The 16,251-nt window shown below is 45.5% G+C and overlaps 1 long non-coding RNA gene across 2 annotated transcripts; it reads left to right on the top strand.

Annotated features, from left to right (window-relative positions):
- The first annotated feature begins 661 nt into the window (after positions 1 to 661).
- Positions 662 to 15,975, top strand: LOC114863226 (uncharacterized). Of its 2 annotated transcripts, XR_003787121.3 has the most exons (5): positions 662 to 4,560; positions 4,641 to 4,740; positions 6,052 to 6,358; positions 7,322 to 7,530; positions 15,427 to 15,975. It is a non-coding gene; the product is annotated as an uncharacterized LOC114863226 (long non-coding RNA). The 2 variants fall into 2 exon arrangements; XR_003787122.3 differs by having other exon boundaries at positions 7,322 to 15,975.
- The last annotated feature ends 276 nt before the right edge of the window (positions 15,976 to 16,251 follow it).

Genomic DNA, 16,251 nt, shown 5'->3' with positions numbered 1-16,251 from the left:
ATGACTTGCGCTGGCCTGTGGCGTTTGAAGCCTCGGACTATTTTTTGGCTTGTGAGGCATTTTCAGCATCTCATCTCCCCTCAACTCATCGCAGACTCGGCGAGATGCAGATTGACGGGACGCTCTTTTATTCCCGTCCATGGGTCGGCCACGCCTCTCGGACCTGCCAATCACTGAGGCTGCTTGGCCGTGTGTGCAGATCAATGGCTCGAGGTGCAGAGCAGACGAGATGGAGAGGAAGAAAAAGCACTGAGTGATGAGGAGGGATGAATCAAACGCCCGCTAATCTCATGCGCAGATGGTGGGAACTAAAAAAAAAAAGATGAGGCAGAAAATAGGAGGCGTTGTGGTGATGTGTAATTAAAGATCCGTAATGCATGTCAGCGGTGCAGTTCCTGGGCTGCTTGACTGTGTATGAATGTGCTGTATGTGTTTTGAGGGTGGGGGTGTGGAGCAGACAAAAAGGGCCGAAATAAAAGCACATCGGCAAAACATTTGGTTGCCTGGCAACAGGGCCCTGAAGCAGAGGTAGTAGTGACTTATGAAGGATAGTGGAGCATGACTCGACTTCCCAGATCCAGTTTCAGGGTGGTGTCAGGGTGGTGCAGCAGTAGTGGGGGGGGGGGGGGGGGGTGTTAGGGGGGCCAGAGACAGAGAAATGTCTCTGCCTGTCCGGATCTGCCACGGCGCCTCAACATTGGCTTTGGAAGCTGCAGATTGTCTTCCTGGGGGTCTAACCTTGGCACCCAGAGGAGAATATGCTTCATGAGTATGGTAGTTTTGGAGTATGTTGGTTTTTAAGTCATTTGCAGGACAATGCAAAGATGAGCTTGTTATATCTTCATATGACTGTGCACGTCTGACAGGCTTTATAGAAATATCTATATATACATTTACATTATGTTAAAGCAGGATTATTTTCATTTTAAACAACAGGTCTGTTTGCTCATTATTCACATGACATATATTCTACTGTATATATTCCATTATTATTATTATTGCCTTTATTTCCCTGCACTGGGCTCCTTGAGCTCAGCGCTCGCGTGCACTTGGCTCACGGAGCTGCATTTGTCAGTCAACTGATTTCAGGCAATTTGTCAAATCCGCCGACAGGAAGAAGAACCCGGAGTTAATCCTGATAGTTCTGACAGGTCATCCGTTCCAGTCTACAGTATGGAGAACATCGGTGTGTCTCAGCTTCTTTTGAGCCTGATTCTCCCAAGTCGTCTTCCTGAATGAACTGACTTCACTAATCTGTGTGCTAATGTCTGGTAAATTACACTCTAATGAATATTTGTGACATCAGGTCATTAGATCCAGATAAACTGCAGCGTCCTATGTATTGTATGACTTCTTTGCCACATCGCTCCAGGTCTTTTAACGGGCTCCATGGGCTCACATGCTGATACATGGCCCGGGGTCAGACTGCTTTAATTGGGCAGCAGCACCTGTGGCAGCCAACAGGCAGGGGTTCCCTCGGATGCACAGCTGAAACGCACTTCCTCCGACAAGCACCTAAATAAGAGGTTGAGCCGCCCAAACACAGTGTGTCCGCCGATGCTGATTACAGTGAACACGCATTCCAGCTGGAAGGCACCGCGCCGCGTCGCGTTTCTGCTCGCTGTTCATCCTTTCACTGAGCCGCGACGTGACCCGACAGCGAAGGGCCCAGTGTTTGCTGCAGCTTGGTGCGTTGCCCAACTCTGCTAAATAATTACAAGGGTTGAAATCCACCTGTGTGTGCTCAGACTGTGTTTGCTTAAACGTGCGTGTTTACATGTGTTAAACAGGGTCTAAGCCCGTAACTCTATCCACGTGAACCCGTGTGTGTGTGTGTGTGTGTGTCTGCACTGTATGTGGAACGTGTATGCAGCCCACAGGTACAGTAGTGTGTTCAGCACTGAAGAGATATTGACGACTGGCACACAAACTCTAATTATACTAATGATAATAATTAGAAGAAATTAGAACAAAGTATATAACATTTGGCTGCCAGGCAATATACACTAATACTTAAAAAAATGCTGCAGCCTCACAGACTTGCGACTGTGTGGACGACCGTGTGGTCCAGTAAACCGACAGCATGAGGCCTTGTCTAATGAGACTGGACCCTTAACTTACAGTAGGACATTGGATCCTGCTGTAAATTGAACATGACCTACTCAGAGCTACGTCTAAGTATTTACTGTATTGTACAAAGTTGCCTCATGGTAAAAATAAAATATGCTAATGTACAATTCACAAAATTCTGCTAGAAATGCAAAAATCCCATCTTTTCTTTTTCAGTCTGTTTCACTTCAAATTGTCTTCTCAAGTTCTTATCGCTGCTTCATCTCCCTGTCAGACACTTCACTTTCATCCACGACTGCATTTGTCAGTCTGTAGCAAGAGGACAGATTGATCTATTGTTTATTTAGCCTGCTAGGACGCTGATATTAGATCCCTTTACCATACATACCAGTAACGTCACACCCAAAGTTGCCATCAAATGGCTGCCCTCCAAATGCACAAACTCATAACTTAAATCAACAAACTTATAAACAGAATGTACAATGAACATAAAGACACGGAACCCAAAGGAGTCTAAAAGTCAAGTCACAAACTTACAGAATTCTAACAAGGTAACAGGAAAAATTAACCAAGATAATCGTTAAACTAAGGAAGCTAATAGAAGACTGAAACAAACTAATAGCAAAACAGAGTCACATGAATAAAACATAACATAATGAAACAAACAGATAGCTGTAAAACAAACTAACTAACTCACAAGTAAAAACTAGACACCGGCGAACAAAAGAGGCCTAATGAAGTCAACAAAGAACAGGCAACATTTGAAAACAAGATCAAACATCAACTGCTGCGTCAAAACAAGCACGACTGTATGATGAGTCCTAATAAAGTGACAATGAGTCAAAACAGGAGACAGGAAATGAAATTATGGCAGAAACAAAAAAGCATGGAAACATGCATTTAAAGTTTGTGTGTGTGTGTGTGTGTGTGTGTGTGTGTGTGTGTGTGTGTGTGTGTGTGTGTGTGTGTGTGTGTGTGTGGTTCATGGTCGGCCTACCACACCCAGAGGCCACTGTGAGTGTGGTTCACTGCCCAGCCGTCAAAATCAACTCCATATTGTCCAGGTTTAGATGTCTCACCTGTGGAAACAACCCTGGGCAGGACGTTTGCCAACAGCAGCTCATTTCCATCCGTGCACATCGTGGGCACGGCCTCTGTTTATGTCAGCTGTGATTCCAGTTTACTCTGCTGTTAAACTTGAAAAAGCGGCATCCAAACCTCGTCTTCTCCCAGGCTTTACTTTTCCGTCTCGGAGGTTTTGCCTACAATTTGGAGGTTTGCCCACGTGACTGCGATGATTATTTCTTTCCTCTGCCAGAATTGGTACACAACTGGTTCCTTTAAGACAGCAGAAAGACCCAACTTGAGAGAATTCTAGTAAACAGTTTTGGCAGGTTTGATCCAAAACGCCTTCAATGCCACATTCTGACAGCATCATGCGCTGAGCTTTTCTGTTAAAGGAAAAATCCCGGTGTAAAGCACCAGATCCGGGCTGCCAACATTAACAACGAGCTACACCGTGTTCCTTAACATTAGCCAAGCGCCGACCCTCCTCGCTGCAGAGAGCAGGAGGCTCAGGCTGCTGTCACTTTGAATGACTCCATGAATCGAGCCGGGCCTTTCAGAGAGCACTCTTTGGCTGTAAGCTGTTTTGACGTGAGCTCTAATGCCTCTCGTGCGCTTGGCCAAAGGCTTTGGGTTCAGAACCCTGTTCATAAGGGGGGAGGGTTGCCAGGTTTGGCAGCTCGCGGCCTGCAGAAGCTGGAGTGGTGCTTCTCAGCCTGGCCGAGAGTGATTGGCTGCGGCGTGTGGCTCACGCGGGGCTGCTGCTCATCTCCCGTCACTGCTCCAAGCTTCAGTCTGTCTGTCTGTCTGTCTGTCTGTCTGTCTGTCTGTCTGTCTGTCTGTCTGTCTGTCTGTCTGTCTGTCTGTCTGTCACTCAGTCCGTCTGCTGTCTGCCAGCCAGCACACGAAACACTACGGAAGGATTATTAGCTACGTACAGTATGCTGAACTCTTCTCTACTTAGAACAATCGAGACAAACTAAAAACTAAATTCAATAATAATTCAACAATGAATTGAAATCAGATGTGGCTAAAAAATGACGTTTCACAGCCCTAAACCGCTTGATCAGTGGATGCGGACTAACAATTTTTCGAATGTGTGTGACCTATATTCCTATTTAAAACCATCTGTATGCGCCTTTCTTGAATCAATGATGACATAACTTAAATGAACTGCACTTCACATTATGTTTATTTGCATATGTTTAAAGAATCACTCGTGATTTCCCATCTGTAGCGTGTGTAGATCCCTTAAACAGTGCTATGACCTGAACAATGGATAATGTAACTACTTAGAATATACTGAGTTGCAGAAACCACGCGAAGTCCTGTGAGCAGCGGCTGCACAGCTCTCTGCTGTGCTCTCCTCCAAGCGAAGCGGCCCTAGTGTGCAGCACACCACAACAAGGCCAGTCAGCTACCGCAGTGAGTTATCGTCTCTGTCAGACGCGTTCCCGGTGACTTCCCACTTTGTTTATCTGTGGCTTTTCCTTCTGCAACACGAGATGCGGTCCTGCCCCGACGGCAACTCCTGCAACAAAGTGCGAGAGAACGTTTCCTCTGGATGTGACGTGAAGATCACAGGAGGAACTGTGACAGATAGAGGTACGTTATGTACGCGGCATCTGAGGGCCTTTAATCCATATTAATTCTAAACGTTCCGATGAGAAACGCTTTAATTTGCTTTGTGATTTGCATTCGATGAAAGGACTGTGTTGACGTGTGAGTAAAAACAGCCAAATGATTTGAATCGGTCGACCTTTTTACATGTGGGAGCTGTGCTGACGCGCTGCTTCAGATTCAAACAGACAAATGATGAGCCTCGTCTTTCGGAGGGAGCAGAAGAGAACGAGAGACGCCTCAGCTATGCATCGCTGCCATCTAATGGTCACTCTGCAAACTCTCAGCTGAATCAGCTGCGGGTTACATCCTTTGGATATTTACTTGAACAAGGGGCGAACGGTTTCCCTCACTGCTGCCAAAGCTTTGCACCTTAAAACAAAATAGTGGAATAAGCTCATTCTCCACACAGTGCAGCTGTGGCTGTGCTTTTTCAAAGTCACCTGCTCAGTCATAGTTTGGCAACAATTAAAATCAAGAGCTGATTCAACCTTATCTGATCAGCTCCTCCCACCTCTTTTTGTGCGCGCTGCTCCCAGCGTTGTGTGGCTTAATTACATGGATCAAGCATCAAACAATGGCGGCAGCTGGCTCCTCGCTGTGTGCTCAGCGCCATAACTCATAAAAATTGCATTGTCACAAAAGCCGCGGCACAAAGGAGGGATGGCAAAGAGTATCGGTTTCACAAGTGCTGGTCAAATAATGTGGGGAAACGGTGAGCGAGTGGCGGCGGGGCCACAGGCGCACACTTAAAAGCAGCACGTTGATACACTGTATCCGCCGTGCGAACAATTCACCTGCCGCCGTCTCTCAGCGCCTCTTTGTTTTTCTCCTGCCAGCGCAAATTGACATGTCATCGCTGGACCGCATTGATCAAACCTCAGGTGCAAAGTGGACCCCCCCCCCCCCCCCCGCCCCCCCCGCCGGACACCTCAGCTAACTGTTTTTTCCGAGCATTTGAAAGCCTCTCCGGTTCTCGGGCCTCTTTCGGAGCTCGGTGTGGGTAAACACGGGCCTGAAAGCCGCCGCCGGCTCCTTTGGAAAACGCCACAAAACATGCTTTAACTGTAGCTGGCTGCCTTTCAGTGCCATGCAAACACGGGGCTAATGCGATCCCCGCTCAGCCTAGTGCCCACGGTGGTCACACGAGTGTTGTCTGCTGACAGCTCCTGTTAAGACTCCATTGTGTGGACACGGCCGCGGAAGACAAGAGGGGAGGTGGTTAAAAGCACAAAGGGGACACGGGTGCACACTCCTTCTCTTTCTCTCTCTCATCACAGCTGCCTTTTCTTGTAGCCGCCGCCGCTGCGTCGATCACCCTGGGTGAATGGGGATCCCCAGGCCTCTCGTTTGGCTCCTGACGATGTGGGGAGCGGCGGTGGGAGCCTCTGGACTGCCAGAGACAGGTGCAGGCCAAGATATGAGAGGCTCATTATGGCGCTGACGGATAAGTTGCTCTCAGAGACTCGGGGCAGAGCCGCGCGGCCTCCGTGGCCGCTCCAGTGTCACTCTTCCTCTGGCCGTTTGTGTGAGGCTAACCGCTGGAGCAAAGGTGCTGTTGTGCCTTGTCACTGTGCACACGTTCAAAGCAGAGGAGAGAAAAGTAAGTACGTAGTGAGGATGTGCCTGTTTCCTCTATGGCGTGGTTCCTGTAGCTCTGACAAAATGTCTCATACACATGGTTTTCATCAAGTGTAAGGACAAGGGCTCGTTTTCCTTGATTCACATAACTTTGAAACGTTGAATATTTACAAGATTCCCTCGTTAGAAATGGGTTAGAAATCAAGTGTCATTCAAGTTAAACAAGTGTGAAATTGTACAAGAAAAGAAAAAGAAATACTGTAAAGTAGGATCACAGACCAAATGTACAGCTAAGAAATGAATGTACTGTACAGTAACAGAAGTGAGTGGATGTAAAAGTTATAATTTTCCTGTGGGTCAAACCAAAATCAAAGACCAACAGGCTGCTTGGATACAATTTACTGTAAATCTCACAAAGATAAGTGAGTGAACTTGAAGTTTCATTGCAGTGTATTATTTTGAAATTCTGTCTTTGATCAGAACGTGGGACTTTGGGCGACCACCTCAATCCTTTGTAACAAACTCCGTCCTGCAGCATTTTTCACGTCCTGTCTGGGGAGAGTTAATCAGACTTTCTATATTAAAAAATGCTAAAGGTCAGCGAGGTCGCGGAGACAAAGGCCTTTATGAGAGGGGTGGAAGCCCTGTGTGCCAGGGATGACAGATGCCCAGACATGATTGGTCTGTTCCTGCATGGATGGGATTCGCTGTCAACAGGTCCCAATTAGTCCAATCAGAGTGGAAGGAAACGGCACAGAAAGGACACTTTGTTAGTGCCACTGTTTGTGAAGCTGGAGGCAAAAACAAAACACAATCCACTGGGCCGTACCAGACTCTATGGGGGCAAAAGAAGTGGGATTCAGACGACGTCGGGGCATTGTTTTGTTGACACACGCTGCACTGCGAGGGCTACATTGTTGCAGCCTTTAATGTCTCTGCTGATGTAAATATTGCCTTCTGCCTTTTCCTTTGTGTTTCTGAATAGGATTCAATGACCAGAGCGACTTCCCGGCGCAAATGTGTCATCGAGAGCTTTTCAGATTGTTCACAAACACGGCCGCAATCTAAGCAGCAGGCCGGCGTTCACATGAAACCGTATTCACGCGGGGGGAAGAAAAGCGCAGCACACGCCCCAGAAAGCGGACGCTGACTCACGAAGGCAAAATAAAACCACGCGCTGGGACTGTGAGAAAGGTTTGCATCAAAAGCACGATTGATGTGCAACTGGCTAAAATGTTGCTCATTTGTCTCAGAACAAACAAAACAATAGCAATAACGCAATGTAAATGAAAATGAGTGAGGACCTGGATCTACTGTAGATCTACTGTGGAATCCAGATGCTAACAATATGTATTCACCTCAGTAAGTAACTGAGAGCAACAGCCTTTCTGGGATCTGGACTTCACTAACTTAGGAGCCAGGGTTGAGCGAGTGGTGGGACGTTGACCCCTGACCTGAGGAAGTCATTTAGATAGTGAAGCCCACTGAATCCTCCTTCCTTTGAGCATCTCTTGTCGTTTAGTTGTGGATTATTGCTTGGAAGACTTCATAGTTCCACTGCAATGTCCAAACAATTCAATAAAGACAATAATAAAACAAAATGAACAGTGACCCTTCGGTGCACGTGTTCTGGCACCCGGAAAGAGAGAGAGGCGGTTGTTTGGTTTGAGTTTGGTTTGTAGTTCTTGGTGCCGAGTCGCGGGCTCACGCCGACACGACTCGGTTTTGCATCCCGTTGTACAGCGTATTTTTTCAGGGGCTGTAAAACCGGGCTCTGACTAATATTATGACAGGCGTCCTATTGGAGCGTGTTGTTGTGAGAGGCCAGAGCAGCAGACGATGCCAGCCTCCCATGGCCTGGTCCTGGATTCCTCAGATATGGTTTTTCCACTGTGCCATCGGACCGTGACACACGCTGACGACCACAGTGTGGCATGTTTTTCTGATCGGTTTGGTTCGGATGAAGCAAGAATTGATAACATCGCCATGAATAACTTCATACAGAGACATAGTAACTAAAGGTTATAACAATCCCAAATACTCTGTTTATTAAAGGCTAAAATGAGAGGATTAATGTTTGCAGCAGCTGTGATAAAGCTCTGGAGGCATGAATCACACAATATACTAAGACACAACAGTCACACTTTCAGGAATCTGCTGATCACTGCAATAGACTTGGATCAGCACTGAAGATCCCATAGCTTCAGGTAAAGTCAACAACTTGTTAACTCCCAGATATTCCAGTTTTTGGTAGAACCGTCCTTTGAAACTGGCCCCTGGTGTATTCTTGACAGACAACCACATAGATTTTTTAGTTATTTTTCAAATCAAGCCTTCAGTTGATAAAAAAGTCAAGGTATATATTAAGTATATATACTGGAAGTCGTATATGCGAAGGTTTTCCTGCCCAGACCTCGAGAAGGGATGAAAGACTGAAAGCTGAAGTGCAAAGCTAACGTCTCTCTTTGATGGACCACTTTGGGACTCGTGAGCGTGCTACAGTCTGAGGGAAGGAGTAGACATTGTTATGAAGTGCCAGTCCCATTGTAAGTGGATACACTGAGCTCGGAGGTTATTTTAGGGTTCACAGTCACATCTAAGGGCCTCAAGCATCTCTGTTTTTTCTTCTGCCGTGTCTGACGGACGACACTGAAGAATCTATTTAAGATCAAAGCCCGGAGATCAAACACGCTGCATCCATAGGAGAAGGAGCGCAGTCACATGAATCTCAATCACCGTCTGTCCCTTAGACCTGCAGTCCCGGAGAAGTGTCTGAGTTCTATTAGTGGCCGGCACAACAGGTACTGCAAAGGCTCCACTGAGCGTTCCCATGGTGATTTATCTGCAGCGTCAGCCACGCACAGACTGAGGCTGTCCCCAACGCCGAGGCCACGGCAGGAGCCTACGAGCCAGAGGTGCTGCCGTAGGATGAAAGGACGATTAGTTATGAATGGGCTTCATCTCAGAGCACCGAAGGTCAGCTTCACAAATGTTTTCTCCCTTTTTCCAAATCATTAAGCCCAAGGCATCTTTTGGTATGCGCCGAACACAAAGTCTTAAACCACCAGGCAGAAATGTTTAAAGGTCCTCTGAGACTTCGCCTTTAGCAGAATCCTGAGAAAGCGGGGGGCTATGTGTCATTTTAAATGGAGTGGACATAAAAGTGACTGCTCCATCGGCTCGGAGTCTTAAATTTGGAGAAATGCATGTCACCAGCCAATGAGGCTTGATTTCGCTCTCGGTTCTGGGCTTTGGTTCACTAAAGGAGTGAACATGTAGGGACTGCATGTCCTGACAAAGCACGCAACATTTAACATAAGTTAGATGCTAGTTTGTTTTACATGTGCAGCGAATTATCTTAATCTGGAACCAACACTGTCTAATTATTATTTGTAAAAAACAAACAGGAAAAAAGCATAACCCCCAAAATCTGATACAGTCGCGTTTCAGTTTCTGCCACAGTTTAGAAAATGGATTCAATAAATCAAAGCATTTCTTCATCTGAATCCAATTCTTCGCACAAAAGGTACATTTGACATAAACTACAAGACATAGGAGCAACAGGCTCCAATGACGATCAATGAAGCACTGATTCACACTGAGATCAGTAGTTTGTATTCTGCTGTCCACTGTGTTATGACTGATTAGTCGTGTTCATATACTTGGTTGAAAGTTGTATTATTTGAATGTAAAATGAGTTTTTGCTGCATATTTCCAGTGTTTTGACACGGTTAGAGCCTTCAGCAAACAAAGCGTGCCATTATGACATTGGAGCTGCTGTTTAGACCTGTGAGTGAACTGTTAAGAGAAAAGTGTTGTTTCACTGGACGGCTGCATACCTCAATAATAGATATTAGAGTTTGATTCTGCAGTGGATCACAGCATTTCACAACATCTCTATGTTCACTCTAACTCAAAGAGAGAGGCTCCACAGGCGTAGCTGGGGTCAAAGGGCGTTAGAGGCTGGCCTGAGACACACCTGATGGATCATTGGAAACTGCTACAGTACGTTGAAGTCGCAGTTTAACCCGTCTCACCTCCGGCTCCTCCACCGGAGGCGTCTGTACAGGTGGAGGAAGCGAGGACGGCTCTATCCCGAAGCCGCATTCCTCCAGCGAGGCCGACTGACTGATGTGCAGCAAACGGAGGCCTTTGATGTCGAAGTTGTTGCGCTAACTGGTGTCTTCCGTTGTATCGTTCAGCCCAGAACTGAACACAACCGCCTGCCAGTCAAACGTCATTTAGCCTGAAGCAGACGATGGCCTATAGATGGAGAAAATGGCACATTTAATGTGGCTGTTAATGTAACCTCTGCTTGGCCTATGTGTGTTTCTGCCATTTTCCACATGTAAATAAACAAAGTCTCTGGAGCAGTGTGAATCCATGGCCACATCACACTCAGAATCAAAATCAGCTGAGTCTTTGTATGAGTGAGTGGAAGAAGGAGTGGTGGGTGGGCGTGAGACACGGCAGCGCTCCTTTGAAAGCGATCTTTCCAATTTCAGATCCTTTTTTGTTCATACAGTATATTTGGAATTATGTAATATTGATGTTGCTATCTGACTTGTTCATTTGAGAGCTCAAAAAAAAAAAAAAAACGACAACTAATTATTATTGTCACATTTCACTCTCAAATTCAAATAGTTAGTGAAAAATAGTCCTAATGGCAGCAGGAAACCTGGACGCTGCTGCCGAAGGAATGAATAAGTGAAAAGGCTTGGAGGTAGGTGGAGGTCTGCAGCGTGAGCTCAGGGCGTCCTCTCTCCAACCAGGGTCAAACTGAGAGCGACAGTAGCTGCGCTGAAATCCCATTTCCTGCCGTGACCACCCACACTACATGTAGATAGAAACGTGGATCAACGCCTTCATCAGACGCTGTCCTGAGCGAGGCCTTCTCCTGTGTCAGCATTAGCATTACGAGGCATCAACCATCTCTGTTATTCCCACGCATGCTCCAAGGGAAGCGGTATTCTCATCAGGCCAACCGCCGCTCACCTCCGTAATCGCCGCTAACTCGGAGGTAATTCAACACCTCCGTAGAAACGCGGACGATGACATACCACATGTGTTTCAGCTTGTTTCCCAGGCTGTTTTTAGATGTGTTATGGTTGTGGGCATCCGTCATAATGCCAAGGTCATGGCTTCTAGATGGCTTTTCCACTATTAGACCTCATTATAGCTCATTAGGCCTCAGCTGCTTGTCTCTTCGCCCCTCGTAACACGCTCATGCACACATTTATACACATTTAAGCCTCGCCCGGGACGGACAGATGGACAGTCGCACATGTGCACCCGTACGATACACGAACACCAACGCAGCCACGCCCGGCCCAAGCGGCGAATAGCGGCGGCTGAGTGTTCCTAGAAACTGGTGTTGGGTAAATAGAGAAGCTGGGAGCTAGTGCAGCAGGTGGTCCGAGTTCAGGTCCCACTGGATGCATTCCGCCCGGTCCCAACCGCAGGCCGAGGTAGCGCTGAGGTCTGGAAAACAAGTTCATCAACAGCTCCTGCACTGGGAGCGTGTGTGTGTGTGTGTGTGTGTGTGTGTGTGTGTGTGTGTGTGTGTGTGTCTGTGAGCCAAGGATCTGTCACAGAGCAGTCAGGCTTCTCTTGTCCCGCCTCTTCTCAAGCAGTGAAGTCCTCCATCAGAGCTGACCCCTCTGTCCACGTGGGGCTCTGGCTCCTGCCATTTAAAACAACCGCATCGTTCCATCAGCTTTCTACACATGTTTAGTAAAGACCAAATAAAACAATGACGACGGTTCATGGAAAAAATTTAATCTCCGGTGTCTGCAATCGTGGTTTTCTGTGAATTGGCTACTAACAAACAAATGATCACACAGATCAGAATGAATACGTAAAATGATTACCTTCCTTTCCTTTACACTGGCTTCTGTTACAGGCATTTCATGTCACAGCTAAAATCTCTGTCGACAGCTTCTCTAACTGTAACAAACACTTGGCTCCTTGAACGGACCTGCTCGTGCGAATTGACTTCCTGATGGAAACCCACATCTCCTGTCGTTAGGGGTCGTAACTTTTGGAAATCAGAATACTGAGCATAAATATTTTAAATGGCACACTGTAAAACTGTGCAACAGTATTTAAACCTTTCAAGGCTAATGCCATCACCACAGGGATGTAAAGCTCAGACGGGTAAGTGGCCCAGATAATAACGTCCACCATTAACTAGTCAAATGCTTCACAATGTGTAACATTATTCCTCTCTGAGGTTCAAGGTCAGTGCCTTGGATTAAAATGACAGACGGTGCTGACATCCCCTTAGACACAGTTTTGTGTTGCTGTACCAGAGCATATGGTTCAATAACAAATTCAACTTTTAGCTTTGATGACATTTTAACATTATGATAAATAATTAAGTAGCGCTAATTTTCAGTCAAACATGTTTTAATTTGTAGCAAGCTGCGAAGTGGTGAAACCCATTTATGCGTTTGCATGATTAATTTAACTCTTTAGCACTAATCTCTTAAAAAATAGTTCATAGCCCATGTTTATGTTAAGAATGCTCTACAACAAATATATTTCTATTAGTATACAGTGTATATGCAGTGTGCCTCATTTCAGCACTGTCAAAAATGGGAGCAATACTTGGAAGGATGGTGGCTGGGGTCCATTCTTCATGGCACAAGCATAGTTTTAGGAGGGATTGGTTCCTTGTTACTGGAATAATTAAGAACTGAAAGCTGACACAGCGTGAGACGCTGCCTGTTAAAATCCCACAGTCGACACTGTGGGATCCAAATTAGCTCCACTCTGAACATATTGACCAGCTGCTTCTCCAACACCTGCGATGGTTTTACAGATGCCCCCTACTGTACAATACTCACTGCACTGAGAGGCTGCTGCAGAATGTAATCAAGCTGTTATGATACAGGGATGCAAAGTGTGGAACTATGGAGGAGAATAAAGATTCAATGATGCAAATCACACTTTGCTTATTGGCAACAGCTGTTTCTGCAAGCAGCCATGAAAGCAGTTTGACAGTGAAGGTGCATCGTTAGTCTATACGTCCTCGATCCCACATCACACACGTTTTTTTATGCTAAACAACCAAACCTGTATGTTCAGGTTTAGTTGTTTAGCAAGAAGCTTGTTGTCCAGGAAACCGGGCTGGATGTTCTCTGCGCGTGCATAGTTGTATAGATTGATATCACCTCCCCACAACACACAACTGGTATTGTGCCTTTTTGCTCCTCCGTCTCCCCACCCGTCACCGTGGAGCATCAGATATGAGCCTGGACTATTTATGAGGTTACAATGCTGCTGTCAGGGTCACTAAGATTAATGAAGGCTGTGTCTTGGCTGTGTCTTTGATGGGTCACCTCCACTGCTACAGACGCTGTTAACGTCAGACCTCGGCACAAGTTGTCAGTTTGATCTGATGAGATGATACATGGGTTAAAAAAACTCATTGATAATTTAGACTTCTTTGATCTAGGCCCAGTTCTTTACTTTTAGGAATGAGCAGAAAAGGAGATGTGCTGCTCCCCGTGATAGTCGGGAACAGCATGAAGCACAGATAACACAGATCTGTGCAGCGATGCCAATCAGTGGAACCTGCTCTGTTGACGTCACATCCAAAAGACTCTGAGCTACTGGAATGTGAAGCTTTTATCTGTCTTGGCCACACGTCCGTGCTGTGCGAGCTTCGAGAAGCCACCGGGACGCTAACATCTGATAGCGCCGGAGCAGCGCTATAAATCAGACAGCGTTTCTAGCGGCTGACCGCACAATGGCAGACGCGCCGCGAACCTTCTCGCTTCTCTGTGAACTCGCCCGGAGGTGGAGATATCAGATGTTGTTCGTCCTATGGGATACACGTGGAGCCACCGATGTCGGCCCGACGGCTCATCACATGAGTGATGGCAACTTTAGAAAAGAATGGATCACCTGCTGGGTAGCAACAAAGGCCTCGCCTTGTGTTTCACACTGGGATTATGTAAAGCACTGCAGGGGAAGGAACCTCTAACACAACAACACTGGTACTGATGTAAACCTATGAAGGCTAGCGATTACATCACTCAGCAGTTTGCTATGTTTAACATTATCGGACCAGTAAAGTACAGTAAATGACACGTATTTCTAATGTTCCAGACGACAACAACACCATGATTTTACAAAGCATCAACACGACAAACAAATGCAGAACTGAATCAGGTTTTTTTTACATAAAAACATTTCAGTATTTTAATAAAACAAAAGCATTGCACTAAAATCCATTTAATTGTGATTATTTTGGTTTTATAACTATAATGTTGAAGGCCATTCTAGACATTTTTAATAAATTCTAAAATGAAAAATCAGGCATAAACGTTGACTAAAAGCAGCATTTGACAGTTGGAGCTGGGCTCAAACATCTTGTTTGATAAGAAAAATATTTTTTATCTATGGTGGTCTGTGGTGAAAATATATCTAGTAGGAATCAATTCTGTAAGTAAGCCTTTGTATTGGTGATATTTGACTGAGAAGCCTATTTACAGACAAACTGCTGAGAGTTGGATGTCAGAGAGTGGCATGTTTGGCGATAAGAAAGAAACACTAGGCCAACACCTCCTTGTCACAGTAGGTGTCAGTGATATTTCTTATCTTGTGAAAGTGCTTGTTGAAAGGATCTTGTACACCTGTGGCATAAAAGCACAATTTAACACCTTTGAAACTTTATTTTTCAACACTTGCACTAATCGTTTTAGTGAAATGACACCGTGGACTTTTGTTTCCTGCTAAAGTTAAAGTTAGACACAGCTACATTTTCCAGATCTGTGCTCGAAGTGATATAGCAACTCGTATGTGCGAGTGTTCATTCAACCTGCGTGTTAAGTGCAAGTGTTTGAGTGTGTGTGTGTGTGTGTGCATGAGTGTGTGCGTGTGCGTGCGTGTGTGTGTGTGTGTGTGTGTGTGTGTGTGTGTGTGTGTGTGTGTGTGTGTGTGAGTCTGTGTGTGCATGCGTGTGTCTGTTTGTGTGCGTGCGTGTGCGGCAGCTTAGCGGGTGTGAGATGACTATCTGAGGCCATACATCAGGCCCGGTGTAATTATCAGGTCTCAATGGGCTGCTGTGTTATTTCTGCCCAGGGTGAGATGCTTATCTGGCCCTGTCAGCAGCCACCTGGATGGATGAGCCTGGGTCCTCGGAGCAGTGGCTCACCTTCCTCCTGCACCAAAGACAAACCCTCCAACTTCTCTTTGCAGACCGCGGCCGCCTCTGCTGCAGTGCTGAGCACATCGATGCTGCCACAGCTGAAAATTCGCTGACCTTACTAGATTTTTACTGATAAACCTTCATGTCAAATTCTCTAGCTAATTTACATTATCTACTGTACGTCTATAAATTATTGTTGCCTAACCGTATTGAAAATGTATTTTATTGTGTAGTTACTTTTGGTACCAGAGGGAAATGTAAACTACGTGGCAGCCATATTTAATTTCTACAGTTTTCATGTAAATGCCAATAAATATAATATTTGTATTATGAATGTGTTGTGTTTATTGTTTTATGGGACCTGCTACAGTATAGACTTGACTTCAGCCAACATCAACCCTACGAATCTTCAGAAGCCATGTTGTTTACAGCCTCTTCTCTTCTCATTGCTTTTCACTAAGGCGTTTTTTATAAATACTGCATAAATACATCAGCGACATTTGTCACACCTTTATAATGTATGACAAATGCATTTAAGTATTTGATTATTTGATCGTGAGTATTAAAAGAGAGTATAATTTGAGCCTGTTTTTAAATTTAAATGTTTCTCTCCCCATTTTTTTGCAATAATAAAATACTGCAAAATGTAAACCTTTTTTTGTTTTTCTGTAATTGTGTATAATTCTTGTAAAAAGACAGAATTGGAACACAAAGTAGATTTCATTTAAAGTCACAAATGCTGATTTTGTCGTAGCATC

This window comes from Betta splendens, chromosome 9, assembly GCF_900634795.4.
Source record: "Betta splendens chromosome 9, fBetSpl5.4, whole genome shotgun sequence".
Taxonomy (NCBI): domain Eukaryota; kingdom Metazoa; phylum Chordata; class Actinopteri; order Anabantiformes; family Osphronemidae; genus Betta; species Betta splendens.
This window is presented reverse-complemented; position numbering and strand designations above follow the sequence as displayed.